At 45.1% G+C, this 18872-nt stretch overlaps 1 long non-coding RNA gene across 1 annotated transcript in view; it reads left to right on the top strand.

The window, feature by feature from the left end:
• Nucleotides 1–2786, top strand: part of LOC147663637 (uncharacterized) — a 45350-nt gene extending 42564 nt beyond the window's left edge. The window contains exon 6 of the long non-coding RNA XR_015305263.1: nucleotides 1997–2786. This is a non-coding gene — a long non-coding RNA (uncharacterized LOC147663637). The remainder of the gene's footprint in view (nucleotides 1–1996) is intronic.
• The last annotated feature ends 16086 nt before the right edge of the window (nucleotides 2787–18872 follow it).

The following is an 18872-nucleotide window of genomic DNA, read 5'->3' as shown; positions in this document are numbered from 1 at the left end:
TATACACACATACAGCCACTCACACATCAATACAGCCACTCAGACACCCACTCACACACGCAGTCACATAGCCACTCACATAATATAAGTTAGAAATAGAATTACTCATTAGTTGCACAACTACTATACTAATTTAACTTTTGTAGTAGCTCATTATATGTTTAACAAACTCTTAGAAAAAACGTACTCACTGCATGATGTCATCAGTGATGTCATTTGTGATGTCATCAGTTATATCACTGACCATGTTATGAATGATGTACTATGTGATGTCATAAACAGTGCATTGCGGGGCATAAGTTAAAGTTATCTCAGGCAATTATAACTACTGAATTTCTATGGTTTTGTACGAGTGAAATGTGAGCCTAACTATAATGTCCCTGTAACCTTAGTTTTTTTTTTCAGTGTGTGTATATGTATATATATATCCCATACTCCTTCTTTTGAATACTCAATAAAGAACGGAACGGACTCCACTTAATGCGTGCTGCAAATATTTATTTTGTGCTTGTTGCCAATATATATCGATGGGCACCTGTTTTGCCCCCAGCTATGCCAATCTATTGGTAGGCTGGTGGGAGGAACAGGTGCTCAGAGACGATGCCCTTGAGGAATGGACTAAGAATGTAAATGTTTGGGTCAGGTTCATTGACGATATTTTCTTTGTCTGGGAGGGAGGTGAGAACAAACTAACCACGTTTGTGAAAATGTTGAATTCAAATTGTCTTAATTTGAAATTTACAATGAAGTATAGTCAAAAAACCCTAGACTTCCTTGACATTAGAATGAATATCGTTGAAAACAAGATTGAAACTGAAATTTTCAGAAAAGAGACAGCAGGAAACTCACTGTTACACTCCACCAGCTGTCACCCCCCAAGCTTCAGGTGGGCAATACCATTTGGCGAATTTTTACGCGCCAAAAGAAATTGTAGCTCCCCCAATTCATTCGAGAAACATAAGAAAGCAATGTATGGGAGATTTGTAACAAGGGGATCCCATCAGAATATGCTCCAGAAAAGTGAGGCTAGAGTCTCTCTAATAGACCGGAAAGACACCCTGTTTCAAGCACCAAAGTGCAGACAGGACCCCTCTACTGAACCAATTAGGTTAATAACTACCCGTAACACCCAATCGCCAGAATTCAGCAAGATAATAAGGAAAAGATGGGATATCCTTTTACCGGATAAAACATTAAAAGACAGACTAGGCAAACACCCGTCAATAACTTACAGAAGAGACAAATCGATTAAGGATTTAATCGTACAAAGCCACATGGAGAAGAAAAAGACATGGCTTGAACCTAAGGGTGGATTCTCAACATGTGGTAAATGCAAAGCCTGTAGGTATAGTACAAATGTGAAGGAGGTGGTACTCAGCAGGGTCAACAAAAGGTGGAAGATAAACAAGAAAATCACTTGCAACACAGAATTTGCCATTTATGTTGTAACATGTCCCTGTGGGAAATGGTACATAGGGTCCACCACCTTTCCAGCCAAAAAGAGAATTCTGGAGCATTGGCGTGCCATTACCAACAAAGATTTCACTTACAGCACAGCCAAACACTTCCATAGCCATCATGATGGGGACTGGACTAAGGCTAAATTTTTCGTCCTTGACTCTATACCAAAACACGTGAGAGGTGGTGATAGAGTAACAGCACTACACAGAGCAGAATCACGATTCATTCTCCAGGCAGGTAGTATTGTTCCAATGGGGATGAACGTCGACGAAGAAATGTACGTTCATTTGTAAATTACTCTCTAATCTGTGAACTTCTTCCGTCAACCTTTAGGGACTCTGATTCTTTTTGACCATACGGTTTTTAAACACCCACTCATATTTTTGTTGATATATAATTTTGTGTAGTCGTAAATCATTGTGTGAAGGGTAGGAGAACTGAATCTATGAGTTATGATACAATTAATTGACTGTATAAATGATTATGTGATAATGATGTAATGACCAACATCTCTTTCTCTCTGTCTTATCTCCAGAATACAGGCTATGGACGCATCACTGAGATTAAACCACCTCACGGATATATGACATCGATATGAGCACGACTACGTTCACCGACTGATAGTGATACTATGATAAGAGCACGGAATTGCATGAACAAATTGAATAGACACAATACACTCGTGCGAATTAGTTTATAATAAATTGGGTTAAGACTGTCACAGGATAGTTATTGCCATCATAATACGGAAAATTCCCCCCACTCATCTATTACTTTAACGAACTGCAACTTTATCTCTTAATTTGTTCTCACTATGGGTACTATACCCGGGATTTTTGAACTATAGTCACCCTATGCTCGATCAATTCGATATTTATTTTCTCATAGCCAGTGTTATACTCCCTGCTATGTTCTTTTATTAACAGTCGTTCCTCTGTAAATCTGATGAATCAATCAATATATCATTCTCCCCCACCCTCCTACAAGAACCTTAGCTAAAAAACGAATCGGGTACTACACCCTTAATTTTGTACTAAATGAATTAACAATTGTACAATGTTTTGCCCCAAAACACAAATGTATTACAACTGTGCTTTATTTAAATAATTTCCTTTACATGTATTCACATGATTTAATTTAACCTTTTTAAAGCACATTAGAAAGCCCAATGTGATGTAAACATTGAGTCTTTTCTTCACCTCTATGATTCTATGTTGTGACATGCTATTTAAAGAAACAATATGTCTGTAATGGTCATGTGACCAAGAGCCTGTGCGCTCGAAACGCGTCTTCTTTGTGCCCATTAAAGAATATCTGAAAACCTACCCGGCTGGAGTGGCTTGTGATTCCTTCACGTTGCTGTGCTGTGCAGGAGATTCGAGTGAATATATATATATATATATACTCTTTTTGTGCGAGACCTGGCTATATGACACGGATACCAGCCTACCCAATCTCACTCTCCCTGATGGTTATCTGATCAAACTAATTAACAGCGAGACTCGAGGTGGTGGGATTGCTGTTATTTTCAAGGAGCAATATACATGCTCCTTTACTAGAGCTGACATTCGCGACTGCGAATGTGCCAGATTCCAGATAGCCTTCTGTGGTAAATACATTAAATATCAATAAGGATAGCTCAATCAAATGAGAGGCAGAGTCCGTGGTATCTGAGTCATACGGGCTTTAATTATGCTCCTCGAGGAACAGGACATCATGTTCCATCACCACTAAGGTTCAGGAAGGGATATTCAACGTTTTATTAACATCACACATTATATATAGTAAAACAGTATGATTGAAATGAATACAGTAGGCGTAACTAGTGAAAAGTAAGAGATAAGAACACATGTGCGTAACAGAAGGCGTGTAAAAAGGCGTACACGTGGGCGTGCACTGGACATGTCAGAGAAACGTCACAAGAAACGTCACAAGTGGGTGGATGCATAGAGAAAGTTTGCAGGATCAGCAGAAACTTTTGGCCTAGATGCGCGCGCAACTGAGCATGGCGTGTAACTGGGGAGAACTGGGGGCTTTGACTTTAGCACTAGTAGAGGAGACTGGTGTCTGGGATGTCAGAACGACCTGTACCTATAGCATATCTGGTATCTCATGTTTGGAGGATGTAGTGTCTGAAGTAAAAGGTCTCTCGAGCAGAGGCCGTTCAATACTGGATGCTAGTGCGTGCATACGTATCTTGGTGCAATGCGCGGGGCCATGGACCTACCATGGTAACGGGTACTGTAAATCACTTGCAAGGAGGACAGGAAGGCCGGGCCCTTTGCTCTGCAGCCGGGAATATGTTTACCTATTTCACTAGACTGGAATGTGTTTTCGAGGAGGCTGAGCTGATAACTATAGGAAAAATAACGATCTTGGCAAGCAGGCCAGGCTGGGCCGGGCACCCCTTCGTTGGGCAGGAAGTAAGGCAGAGGTCATGGATGCATACCTAAACTATAGCATTCAGAGACAGAAAAGACTCGGAGCCTCGATTAAGGGCCTAGCTCGACGGAGCCAGGAAACATGGAGAAAACGTGTGCGAGATTCAAAAGTGTACCATGTAAAGACGTTGGCACCATAGGCCTAGAAGCCTAATTAACGTGATTTTCTTGGAGAATTATATAACTGACATGTTAACGTTTGACGCAAATGCATATGCGTCTTTCTAGCATGTACGGGAAGGAAGTTACATGACATACAAGGAACATGGGTGCATGGATGGGGTGCGAGTGGGGGACATGTTAGCTACCTGAAAATTTCTATTACCTCATTCCCTCCTTGGCCCCTACTTCACCCTTTAGGATATATCTATGTTCATGAGACCATCTATCTGTTCATATAGCATCATTTGTTCTTCTTTCTTTATTCGGGAACGGGAACGTGTACTTGGACGGGGAATACAAGCTGTGGCGCACAAGCAGCAAATCGCTGGCCCACATTGCAGACAAAGACAACAACTGAATACTATGAGCAGTATAATTCCTAGGAATGACAATACTTTCCATCCCCAAGCGGATATCACACTCCAGAGCCAACCGGACCAAGTCCAGGTGCCTGGATCCTAATGTAATTGATGAGCTATCTCATGAAGCCGTGTTATGGCCTTATACACAGATGGCGCGTTATTAGGAATGAAAATGCAACAACTGGATCCGATGACTCTACAAGCCCCGCCCCTATCGGCCAGGATGACGTCAAGGACAAGGCGATTTTGAAGAACAACAAGTCTCATAGCAGACTGCTCTTCGGTCAGGTTGCCTAAAGCAGAAGTAGTCTCATTCACTACTGCTTCCAAAGTTCTGGTCAGTCTTCGTATTACCTTACTATTTTGGACAGGACCTATGAACCAGAAGTACCCTTTGATATAATCCTTATACTGATCCCATGCTGACTCAGAATAATCGATAACGGGAGGAAGGTCTCTCTTATGTCTCACATGTACAAGATGTGGATTTCTTTTCTTTTTTTTTTTTTTGGAAACCTTTATTGTGCATAAGCAGCAAACAAATACGGGCCTACAACCACCTGGCCGGCCACGAAACTGTAAGCACTGTTGCAAACCATACGGTACATCGACAGTAGGATGACATTATTGGACAAACAATTGAAGTTACACTGGGTCGTACTATACCGCCGATATGCAGGATAAATGAGGTTAATTTAAAGTTTTATAAGACAATAACGAGAATTAGGTCCAGGAGAGCCATTGTCCAGTCAGTCCCACTACAGAACAGGTAGTCTGCGATAAACAGGCGAGTCCCATGAGACAGAATAGCGTTGCAATCAAACTAGCGGCATCACGAAGGTCACAACAGGATAATTAAGCCAGCAATATGGCGAATGGCGACAGGAAACCAACCCAGCTACAAACCAAACAACAGCCCAAGGACAGAAAGAAGACGAGAAAAAGTGAAAGAGAGAAAAAAATGAAGGCCCATAGAAACGAAAGAAAACGTACATTTAAAACCCCCCACCCTACACGCATGCAGAGGCTACGGCCTACCCCCCCCTTGCAGTGTGTCTGTCGCCCAATAGAATACCCGAAATATAGAACAAGAGACAAAGGAAGAAGAAAGAGGAAAGTAACCCTTACTAGAAAGCCGGAGGAGGGCCCAATATTATCCTTCCCGGTCATACCCGCCGTGCAGTCCATCCCCACCCCGTGAGATAGAAAAACAATAGCAGTCTTATTTACGGTATGAAACGGAGTGAGACATTCCGGTTTGCACAATCCAAAGCATAGCCGTAGATGTTCCAATCCGAGTCCCCATCAGCCTGTCAGTCCCGATCTTCGAACAGAGTTCTTCAGCCCTGGCCAGAGCGCAATAGTCCCCCTGAGCACATCAACCGATGAGGGCCCGATCCATACAGAGCCAGGATGTAAAATGGCCACCGTCGATGAAAAAACGGGAGACGGGGACAAAATGGAGGTCCCCAGGCAGCAGCCGAACCACAAGCAAACAGGAGAAGCACCCCCATACTCACAGACGGACAAACCTTCCGTCGCTGGGAAAAAGTCACTTGAGAAGCAGCAAGCTCAGGGGGATACAGTTGCAGCGTGAATGGAGGTTGGGGAAACAGCAACTTCTCCACAAACAAGGTCACAGACTCCAGTGATGTTTGCAACAATGTATCCCCAGTACCAATGTCGGACTGCCATTCACGGGAGTCGTGGCGTAGATGGGCAATCCTCACCACCTTATCAGTGCTCGGTCCCACGACTTCCCCCTCCGCACTCATCAATGCCGAGTCAGCCCATCGCCGGGAGGCGGCCGGTCGGACCCACTCTGACCGCCATGCTGTGTTGTCTCCCACCTTGCTAGAGAGTGCTCGCCATTCCGCCCCGAGCTCAATCAGTGCCATAAAGACATCCCGGCAGGTTGGCTCCGTCTGCGTGTTATGCTGCTCCTCAGCGCGAGGCTTTGTGCGCAGCACAGCTTCCCATTTGTTGTCTGGCAGGGGGTAGCTGGTGCGAAGCGAGAGGACAGTCTCCGCAGTAGGGAGGGCAGCCGCCATTTTCAGTGTCCGGTGGGGCGCAGTACAAGAAGGGGGCAAAGTCGGTCCCAAGGAGTTCGGGACCGGGCCAACGTGCCTGTCGGTTCCGGAGCGTTGCGATAGAGAGAGCACTGCCGCCGCGGTGTAAGTCTGGGCAATCCTGGGGCGACCCACTCACACCGGACTGCGCAGGTCAGCCTCAGCCAGGGAGACGATCACAACAAAGGAGCGCTGCACCCCCACGTACCGATCACACAGGCCGGGGCGCCAGGTGCTGCGAAAAGGATCCGTTCGACTCCCCCAGCGACGCTGCTACCAGAAAGCGGATCCCCGCTTCCAGGACTCAGCGGACTTCTGCCGGTCTGGAGGTCCACGGCAGCAAGGAGCAGCACTGGTCTCAGCGCCTGGACATGGGGACCGCCGCCCGACGCGACGATATCTTCGGAAATCTGGCAGGTAGGGACCTCGGTGGAGCACTGGGAGTGTCAGTGCAGTCGTAGCTATGTTCCGCTGCGGTGCGAGGCCGGATTTGGGGTCAGGATATAGGTGCGGAACGCACAGGCTTGCGGAGCCGGGAATCGAGCGTCCGTTCAGGTCGCCATCTTGGCTCCTCCCCCAAGATGTGGATTTCGATGATAATCAGGCGGGGCTAGGAAAACAGGTGGCATTAGGAATGCAATATAACACGTCCCATCCCAATCTAATGGCAGACGTACATAAGCTGTCTGACCACATATAAAATAAGAATGGTGGGAGGCTTTGAAAGTAGACTTTCCTTTATCACTGAATTCGACCACAGTATTACAATCACTGTGTCCTAGATGTACTGAACCATTCTTTCTGACGCATAATTCGCCTTTCACTGGCAAAACTGTAATAAACGGTAAGTCCGAATTAGTCTCAGACTGCACATTCAGAATCATAAGGTTAAGTGTAAAATTACCTAATCCATATACTTCATTTTCTAGATCGGCCCCTGTCCGTTGGGGAAGACCTTCCTTGTCTAGGAAACATATTTTATTCATAACTGTATTCAGGTTCCCCCATATCCAATCGCCTTGGGAAACTTTGGACTTACTGTCTAGGGAGGACATTAAAGTAAACCATGCACCACACCAACCATTATGTGTAAACGGATAAGGAAAGAGGGGCAGAGCTCCCTTGTATTTCTGATAGGGAGGGAATCGGCCACATACCCAGCAATTGGTGGCATTGCTGGTCTGGTGAGAATGATGTAACATACGAATGAATGTATTGTTGCGCATTGCTAATCGATAGGACAGTTCGTGAGGGGGCAGGTCACTGAAAGTGTGCTCTACAGTATCATTAGAGGAAGTATGTACATGAGAATCAAGAGGAAAGAAAACATGTAGCATTAAACTTATGCATATAATCGTAAGACTCAGAAGAAACATAAAAATTAATGCGATAACGCATCGACTGTGCAAATTCTTGCAATATTTTTCTCTTTTCAATTCGCCTATCTCTCTGACTACTTGGGTCTATCTTATACATGTCAGAAACCTGTCTAACCGCTTCACCCGAGGGGGACTTAAACAATTAAACGCTGTCTGACTTACTAGACCTTAACTTGGCTCGGTACTCCTGCTGCAGAGTTTTCTCTAACAGGGGGAGTTTAGAGTCAGTGTCCGAAAGGGGGCAGTCCTTTATTACAGTTTCTGGACACAATCCATGAAAGCGCTTGATATGACTGGAGTGCAACCACCCCTTCCGGCCTTCTATCTTCACTGCGGTCCTCGTCGTCAACAACACCAATTTCGGCTGCTTCCACCTCGGTTCCAAAGGGCTCGATCGGTCGAAATTTCGGACGTAGACCAGGTCTCCTGGAATGATTTCATGCGGTTTCACTTGGGTGTTGTCCGGGAAGGCAGCCGCAACCTGTGAACGACAAGATAGTAGTACAGACATCAAGGAAGCTAGGTAATCTGTCAGCATAGTACTGTCAACATCGGTTATTTTTCGGGGCATAGGCGTACCCCACATGTTTGGGGGACGTCCAAAAACTCTCATATACGGGGACAATCCAGTCCTAGAATGGGCTACCATTCGCATGTAAAAGAGGGCAACTGGTAAGGCTACTATCCAATCTACACCTTTTTCTGCACAGACCTCCGCTAATCGTGTTTTCAGGGTTTGATTATGTCTCTCAACGAGACCAGCGGCTTCAGGGTGTCGTACACAGTGGAATTTCCACTGGTAACCTAACAGGAGTGATACCTGTTTCATGAGCTCGGACGAGAATGGCTGACCATTATCAGAGTACACGACACGGGGCAAGCCGTATCGCGGGAAAAATTCACGGACCAGTTGTTTGGCAGTGGTTACAGCAGTGTAATCTGGGACTGGATACGCTTCTGTCCATCGGGAAAGGGCACATACAACTACGAGGACATACTTGAATCCTCTGCATCTGTCCATCTGGATATAATCCATCTGGAGGACCTCAAAAGGATGGTCAGGAGGATGAAATCCACCTTGTTCCACGGGATCATGCAGGTACGCACTTTCTGTTTCGCTGCTGCACGTAAATGCTTGTTGAACCAAAGATTCTGTATGCTGTCTAACATGGCTTTCTCTCTCTTAAGTGTGCTGGACTATGTGCTGTATTAATGATAACTTGAACCATAGAGTCGGGGAGGAACCATGTGGCTCTTCCCTTCGTCATCCATCCCTGATCTGTCTGGACCCCTCCTTGTTCAGTCCATTTCTTGATTTCATCTGGAGTCGCATGTGTCTGTATGTCGAGTACATCTAGTGTGGGATCCTTAACTGTCATGCAATGTGTAAGTGAAGTTACTTCAGTCTTTGTCGGATCAGTTGGAATGTCTGTCTGGGTCTGAGCTGTGAGTTTGGCTGTTCGATCTGCCAGGTTGTTACCCTGGGAAATAGTGTCGGTGACTTTAGTATGTGCTTTGCACTTCATGATGGCTATGGCTGTAGGCAAATGTATTGCTTCGAATAGGGCTTGAATGAGGGGACCGTGTTGTATCTTGGCACCATGAGAAGTTAAAAAACCTCTTTCTTCCCAGAGAACACCGAAGTCGTGAACGACTCCGAATGCATACTGTGAATCTGTGTATATGTTTACTTTCTTGTTCTCAGCTAGTATACAGGCTTGGGTCAGAGCAATGAGCTCTGCTGCTTGGGCAGATAATGTGTCAATACGATGTGTTTCTATGACTTCAGTTTCAGTGGTCACTGCATATGCGGCTACTAACTCGCTTGTTCTCATACATGAACCATCCACATAAAGTGTCAGGTCTGGGTTGGGCAATGCAATGTCTGTCAAGTCTTGTCTGGGCTTTGTCACGGTATTAATGACTTCTACAGTCATGTGGTGCCGGATCTGCTGTAATGGAGGGTAACAATGTGGCAGGGTTGAGTATGTTGCAACGTCTGATTTCTATGTGTGGCTGGAACAGTGTCAGTTCATATCCTGTCAGTCGTGCTATGGTCAAGTGTTGAGTCTGGGTTCGGTTCAGGAGAACTTCCACGGAATGTGGAACTTGTACTGTCAAGGGATTGTGGTAAAATCGATTACCTATACTTAATTTGCTATCAATAATCAATAAGAATAACTCAGAAAAATAAGAGGCAAAATCCGGGATATTGAGGTAAACTCAAAAGGGTTTTATTCCTGTAAAAGGAATTGGCTCGAGCCAAGGTGGCATAACCATTCCATCACCACACAGGGTTCAGGAAGGGAAGACAGACAACATATTGTTTACAGAAGTACATATATATAGTTAATGCATTACAATGTATGAGCATGTAGTAGGCGTAACAGTAGGCGTAACAGCTGGAAAAGAAGAGATAAAACATGGAAACGTCATATAATAGGCGTTATAATAGGCGTGCATGAAGGCGTGTACTAGAAACGTCATTAATCATGAGGTCACAAAATGGGTGGATACATAAGAGAATCTTGCAATGTCAGCAGAAATTCATAGCAAAGATGCGCGCGCAGCAGCTTGACGTGGGTCTGACATATAACCAGAGGGTGAAAGGACTTGACATTTAGCACTACAAGTGTAGACATAAGTGTAGACATAAGTCTGAGATGTCAGATCAACCTGATCCCAATATCGTATCTAATATCGTATGTTTTAAGAACTGTAGTGTCTGGAAGGAAGGTCTCTCGGGCAGAGACTACTCTATACTGTCTGCGTGTATGTGTCTACATGTTGGTATGCAGGGTGAGGGGGCATGGACCTACCATGGCAACGGAGTCTATGAATTACTTGCACGGAGACAGAAGAACCGGGCCCTCTGCTCCTGCAGCTGGGAGGATGTTTACTTGAACTACGAGACAGGAATGTGTTTTCGAGGAGTGGAGCAGATAATTCGAAGGTTGAAGACGGTCTTGGCAGGCAGAGGTTAGGCTATGCGCCGGAGCCGCGCAAGGAATAAGGTGGGGGCCACTGGTACAGAGGTAGCCTGGACTGAGGCCCTCGGAGTCAGAAAGCAGGAGAGAACTTGAAAAACTCGATGGCATATTCTGGGCCTACTTCGCCAGAGCTGAAAAACGTGTAAAGTGTACCACAAAAAGACGGTGGCACGACATATATAGGAACTGAATATTCAATCCGTTCATGGCGGATCTGAAAGAGGACAAGTTAAAGATGGACGCAAATGTATTTGCGTCTTTGTAGCTGGCACAGGAGGGAAATAACATGCACTGCAAGCTAGTACATGGAGACGGTGGGGTACTCGCTGGGGAACACTACTCGATCAAAAATTATATTTCCTCATTCCCTCCTTGTTCCCCACGGACCCTTCATGATACATCGATTCTCATTAATTGATCGACTTGTTCACTTAACATCATTTGCTCTTCTTGCTTTACGCGCTTTGAACGGGAGTCAGAACGTGGAACACATGAAGTGGCACACAGGCCGCAAATTGCCGGTCCACATTGGATACACAGGCAACAACTGAATACTACAAGAAAACCAATACCTAGGAGGGATAGGATCTTCCACCCCCAGGCTGACAACGTTGTCCAGAACCAACCGGACCAAGTCCAGGTGCCTGGAGTCTGATGAATTAAACTTGCAATCTTATGGAGACGTGTAATAGCTTTGTACACGGATGGCGCGTTATTAGGGATGAAAATACAGCAGCTTGACCCGATGACCTTACAAGCTCCACCCCTATCTGCCAAGATGACGTCAATAACAAGACGATTTTGAAGAACAACAACCCGCATAGCGGACTGCTCCTCCGTTAAGTTACCTAGAGCTGAAGCGGTCTCAAGTACCACTGCTTCGAGGGTTCTGGTTAATCTACGGATTAGTTTACTATTTGAAACAGTACCTAGATAGGGGAAGAAACCTTTATTGAAATCCGTATATTGTTCCCATGTAGTTTCTTTATAATTGACAAGCGGGAGATCTCTCTTGTATCTATGCTTAACCAAATTGGTGTTTCTATGATAATCGGGAGGGGCTAGAAAAACAGGTGGCAGAAGGAATGCAATATAACAGGTGCCATCCCAGTCTAAAGGCAAACGGACATATGCGGTATGACCACAAACAAAATAGGAATGACGTAGAGCCCTAAACGTGGATCTACCATGATCAGTAAATTCAACTACAGTGGTACATTTACTATGACCTACGTGTACAGAACCATTCTTGCGAACACATAGTTCACCAGTAACAGGCAAGACTGCCATAGCCGGTAGAACAGGAGCAGCTTCGGATTCGACAGATAAAATCATGAAAGTGACTGTGTAATTTCCTAACCCATATACTTCGTTTTCTAGATCAGTTCCAGTATCAACGGGGAGTCCCTCCTTGTCAGGGTAGCATACCTTAAGCAGGACTAAGTTCAGGTCACCCCAAACCCAGTTACCTTCATAAATAGCAGCAGTAGAGACTAGGGAATTGAGCATTTTAAACCATGCGGCACATGTGCCATTGTGAGTGAACGGATACGGGAAAAGGGGCAAAACACCCTTGTTTTCTTGATAAGGAGGGAGTCGACCACATATCCAGCAATTAGTGGCATTGGTAGCTTGATGGGAGTGATGTAACATACTAATGAAAGTGTTGTTGCGCAGCGCAAGTCTATATGATAATTCATGAGGCGGTAAGTCACTAAAAGAATGTTCAGTAGTAGCATTATAAGTAGATTGTGCACGCTTGAATATAGGGTAGTATATATGCAGTAGAATACCAGCAATGATAACCAGCAAACATAGGAAAAACATAACAAGTAGTGTCACTATACAGCGACTACGAAGTGATTTGCAATACGCCTTTTTCTTATGTTGTCTTTGTCTATCTGTCTCTCTATCTCGATCTAGGGGATACATGTCAGAAACTAATTTAACCGATTCACCTAGGGGAGGACTTAAACAATTAAACTGTCTGACTTGCTAGATCGTAACTTTTGTCTGTAAATTTCTGAAGCAGTTTTCTCAACCAAAGGGAGTTTCGTATCAGTTTGTGGAGGAGGGCAGGGCTTAGTGTCCAAGTCCGAAGGAAGTCCAAAGTATTTTTTAATATGGCTGGAATGCAGCCATCCCTTCCTGCCCTCTATCTTAACCGCTGTCCTCGTTGTAAGCAAAACCAACTTCGGCGATTGCCAGCGGGGCTCCAGTGGACTCTTCCGATCAAAATTCCTCACATATACGAAATCACCAGGCACCACCTCATGGGGCTTCGTCTCAGTATTGTCGGGGAAGGCTGCAGCTACCTGTGAACGACAAGATTGTAGTGCAGACATCAAGGAGGCAAGGTAATCTGTCAGCATAAGACAATCAACATCAGTTATTTTACGCGGAATGGGCGTCCCCCACATATTCGGTGGCCTACCAAAGACCACTTCATACGGGGATAGTCCAGAACGGGAATGGGCCACCATCCTCATATAGAAGAGGGCGACCGGCAAGGCAACTATCCAGTCTATACCTTTATCTCTACAGATCTTGGAAAGTCGGATTTTAAGTGTTTGATTATGACGCTCCACGAGACCTGCTGCCTCGGGATGCCGGACACAATGGAACTTCCACTGGTAACCTAACAGAAGTGTAATATGTTTCACAAGTTCGGATGAGAATGGCTGACCATTATCTGAGTACACGATACGGGGCAAACCATACCGCGGGAAGTATTCACGAACCAACTGCTTGGCAGTGGTCGGAGCAGTGTAGTCGGGGACTGGGTATGCCTCTATCCATCGGGAAAGAGCACACACGACTACGAGAACATACTTGAATCCTCGACACCGTTCCATCTGGATATAATCCATCTGGAGGACTTCGAAAGGGTGATCGGGAGGCTGAAATCCACCTTGTTCTACGGGGATGCTTTTACCTGGATTGAACTGACCACAAATCATGCAAGTACGTACTTTCTGTTTGGCTGCTGCCCGTAAGTTTTTATTGGACCATATGTGTTGAATACTGTCTAGCATTGCTTTCTCACCAAGGTGTGCAGGACTATGTATTGTATTAATGATGACTTGTACCATAGAATCGGGGAGAAACCATGTAGATTTTCCCTTCGTCATCCATCCCTGGTCTGTTTGGACCCCTCCTAGTCTAGTCCATTCCTTAATTTCATCTGGTGTTGCATGTGACTGTATGTCGATCACATCATGTGCGGGATCCCTGACTGTCATGCAGTGTGCTGGTACCCCTATTTGTGTCTGATCAGTTACATGAGTTCGGTTCTGAGCAGTTTGCTTTGCTGTTCGGTCTGCCAGGTCGTTACCCTGGGAAATGACATCAGTGACCTTAGTGTGTGCCTTGCATTTCATAATAGAGATTGCAGTAGGTAGATGTATTGCATCCAACAGAGCTTGAATGAGGGGACCATGCTGGATGTTGGCACCGTGAGAAGTTAAGTAACCTCTTTCTCGCCAGAGGACTCCAAAGTCGTGAACGACTCCGAATGCATAACGTGAATCAGTATATATGTTGACTCTCTTATTTCGGGCTTGAATACATGCTTGTGTCAGAGCAATAAGCTCTGCTGCTTGGGCTGACAAAGTGTCAATACAATTGGTTTCAATGACTTCCGTGTCTGTAGTGACGGCGTAAGCTGCCACTAATTCACCTGTCTTTGTTCTCATACATGAACCATCCACATAAAGTGTCAGGTCTGGATCTGGTAACGGAACATCTGTTAAGTCTTGTCTGGGTTTTGTTGTGATAGTAATAACTTCAATGCAATCATGTGCCAATGGATCTACTCCATTTACTGGCAATAACGTGGCAGGATTCAATGTGCTGCAGCGTCTGATTTCGATGTGTGGCTGGAACAATGTCAATTCGTAACCTGTCAGTCTTGCTATGGTTAGATGTTGGGTCTGAGTTCGATTCAAGAGGACTTCTACAGAATGTGGAACCTGTACTGTCAATGGATGTCCTAACACAATGGAATCACTCTGTCTGATTGCTAAAGCTGTAGCTGCAACTGATTTCAAACATGCTGGAAGGGCTTGTGCGACTGGGTCTAATGTACTGGAAAAATAAGCACAAGGCTTATGTGAACCTGCTTGTTCCTGGGTGAGGACTGACAATGCAGTACCTTCACGTTCTGTAACAAAAAGTGTAAAAGGCTTACTGTAACATGGTGTTGCTAGGACAGGTGCTTGACATAAGGCTTTCTTTAAGTCCTCAAAAGCTTGTGTATGTTCCTGAGTCCAAGGGAGGACAGACGAAGTCGCTGCCTCCTGTGTTGTTAACTGAATGAGTGGCTTTGCTAGAAATGCATATTGGGGAATCCATTGTCTACAGTATGAGGTCAGGCCTATAAAGGCCCGTACCTCCTTTTGTGTTCTGGGTGGTGACATGTTTACAATTAACTGAATACGATCAGGTGTGAGCTGTCTCCCCACTTTGGACAGCAAGTGACCCAGGTACACAACTTGCTGAACACAGAATTGTAGCTTCGAAGGAGACACCTTGTGTCCCTTGTCAGCCAGGAAATTCAAAACAATCAGAGATGCATTTTCACATTCGGGTTCGCTTCGAGCGGTGATCAGCAGATCATCGACATACTGAAGCAGAGCAGTGTGAACTGGCATGTGGATACTGTCTAGTTGTTTTTTCAATGCTTGGCTATAGATGCTGGGGCTTTCTGTGAATCCTTGAGGTGCACGGGCAAATTTAAAAGATCGTCCATTTAAACTGAATCCGAACAAATATTGGCTCTCTGGATCAATGGGGACACTGAAGAAAGCATTCTTGAGATCGATTACAGTAAAGAACGCTGCTTCGGAATCAATGGCTGTCAGTAACGAAGAGATATCTGGGACCACAGGGTACTGCGGTACAATGCATTTGTTCAATTCGCGCAGATCAATAACCAATCGATAAACAGGTGGGGAATTTTGGTCAGTACGTTTGAGGACAGGAATGATAGGAGAATTACACACATTAGAGTCGGTTTCCACAACCACACCTTGTGCGATTAGCTCGTCAATTATTCTCAGTAAAGCCACTACAGCATCTGGAGGTAACTTGTATTGTCGAATTCGTGGTAATACCACTCCTGCTTTAAGTGTGACTCGATACGGGGTGATGTGCATGCAACCTACATCAGTGGGGCCCTGCGCCCACAGGTGGGCAGGGACGTTCTGTAATCGGGGATCCATGTCTCTCAATACATAATGGCCTTTGAAATCTCGCAAAAATAATCGTACTCCCTCGGGAGAACAACAAATAATAGCTCCTAGAGCTTTCAGTGTTTTTATGCCTAATAGATTTTCTGGACAAGATTTCGTGAGCAATAAGTCTGTAGTCCGTGTCAGAGGACCTACTGCAAGAGGGAGGGGTTGTGATACTTCGTTGATAATCGGTTTTCCTGAAAATCCGAGGGACACGTTCTGTGAGCCTGAGAGGGGTGCCCCTGGTACTTCACTGTGACTTATCGTGGTTCTGCTTGCCCCTGTGTCAATGAGAAACTTTCTGTCTTTCCCTAAAACTTGACTATGTACATAAGGACCATTCTGATCTACAGGAACTTCAATAAGGGGCAAGCGGAATTCACTCTCTAGGCTGTCTCATGTGTATCGTTGGTAATCAGGGTAATCATTCTGTGCATACTGATACATTTGCTGTGTCGTGGTTTGTGTTGCAGCAATGGGCTGTTGCTGAGGTATCGCTACTGTTTGTGAAGGAGCTGGCATGGGTGCGATCTGCTGTGTGTTCTGGGGTACTTGTTGTGTAGTCTGATCTTGTCTAGGAGGACGTGGTCTTTCTTTAGTCTTGCCCGTGGCAATATTATGCTTCAAAACGGCACATTCATTTATATAATGACCTGGCTGCTGGCAATAATTACATACACCTTTTACGGGAGCTGACGAATTACTAGATTGGTTCGCACCCTTCTTCTGACCATCAGCAGGAACCGACTGAGCAACTAACATTTTCATTTTCGTATCTTTCATACGTCTCTGTTCATGTTCTTGTTCTTCTCTAAGTCTATTCTGGTGATACTGTAACATTTGTAACATTTGCGAAGGAGTATTAGCTTGCCAAGTGCTTTCTACTTTCAGTACTCTATTCTTAACCTGGGGTAGGGAATTCTCGACTAATTTCGTTACAAAAAGATGTGGATATGACTCGCTACTTGCTTTCAGACCACTGTTAATACCAAAACATTTCTCAAATCGTGTATAAAAATCACTAGTGTCTTCATCAGGTTTCTGTTTGCATGCTGAAATTGCACCCCAATCCTCCTTTTTCGTACTCAATAAACGTGGCAACACTTGTACTAATAAACCTGGTAACGCTTTAACTTTATCTCCAAGCCCTAGGCCTGGCACTCGGGTATTCTCTTCATCTTGTAATGCAGCCCAATCAATCTTTGCATCACCCACCTCCCACTCTTTTTCTTTGAGTTTTTCGTATATGCCTGGAGGTAGTAACACTTTCAGTATTTTCATGAGGTCGGGATAAGTGTAATCGCCCATTAATAACATGTCCTTTATTTCGCGGTGAAAACCTGCAGGGTCTTTATCGTGACTAGGTACTAGCTTCTTCATTTCCAATAATTCCATTTTAGTTACAGGAGTATACACAAACACGCGTCTAAGCGTGTGGTCTGCATTCTGTACGGGGTGTACTTCTCGCAACGGATTCTGTCTATCCATGTAATACATGGTCTTTCGTTCCATAACGGGTGCTGCGTTAATCTGTGGACATAAGAATGTACTATACTTGTGGCGGTGTTCTAGAATTACTTTAATCAGGTCAGTACTTAGACCTTTCCATCTGTTCGTGACCAGTTCTATTAGTATATCACGCAGGGGACCTGGATCGGAATGCTGGCTTTTATATAACAAGAGCAGATGCTGTATCATGTACATACCAGCTAAACGCTGCTCACTCGGGGTCAAATTCAGGAACGTATGCGCTAACACATCATCACCATATTTCTCAGAATTGTCAGCCCATTGCACGGCTGACCTGGCTAATTCTTGTTCATCCATAGAGTCAAGTGCATGATACCCCATGCGCTCTTGAAGTACGCGGTCGGTGGCTTGGAATAAGTGTTCGGGTGTTTTAGGATTACACATGGCTTCCTGATATATTCTTTTACATTCCGGGCGCACTGGGCGCATCGAATTATTAAACGGTCTACCTTTACCTACATACGCTACCATTTCTCTGACTGGCAACTGTGCTTGTGCTAGTGTCTCTGGTTCTTCCTCTGCCTCCTCCTCTGTGGATTCATGTTTGTCGGAATCTACTTCCGGTACGGGCTGTCTTTTCTCATGCATCTTAATTATTGAAGTTCTGATTCTTCGGTACATATTATCTATACTGGCTTCTTTGTCATGCTGTCCATCGGCTATATGTCGGCCCCATTTGTGGAGTGCTTTAAAATCTTCCGGGTTCGTACCCGGCCTATCTGCTTCTCGAATAAAACAGTTTATAAGAAACCGTAATAACTTGGCTTTAGTATCTACTTTCTGATGGGCCATGGCCTCCTTAATGCTTTCAGGCCCTACTCCTGTCTGCACAAACTTATATATTCGATCTAAGTGATCCGTCATTCCAGGCAATGACATCAAGAAGTTCGTGACTCGTCGTAAACGTACTGATGCAAGTAACATGTCCACATCGTTCTTTTTACCAGGTACTGGATCATATCTACAATCTGCAAGGCGATCTCCATAAAATGTAATATCTGTTCTAGGTGTACGCTGTTGTGCTATTTCTCTAAGACTCAGGCGATGGTTTGGTGGCGGAGTCTGGTAACCAGCCCCTCCGGACGCGCCTCCTGAGGCACCGGTTCCGAAAGGGTTAGTCGGATCTGTATCAAGGGAAGTAGGAGGAGGATTCTGGGGAGGAGTAGCTTGTGGGGGAGGAAGAGCATAAGGGTTCTGACCGTTAGGCACAGGCCCTGGTGCAGGCAATGGCGCAGGCAATGGGG

This window comes from Lissotriton vulgaris, unplaced genomic scaffold, assembly GCF_964263255.1.
Source record: "Lissotriton vulgaris unplaced genomic scaffold, aLisVul1.2 SCAFFOLD_1193, whole genome shotgun sequence".
Taxonomy (NCBI): Eukaryota; Metazoa; Chordata; class Amphibia; order Caudata; family Salamandridae; genus Lissotriton; species Lissotriton vulgaris.
Note: the sequence above shows the minus strand (reverse complement) of the source record. Positions and strands in the feature narration are given on the sequence as shown.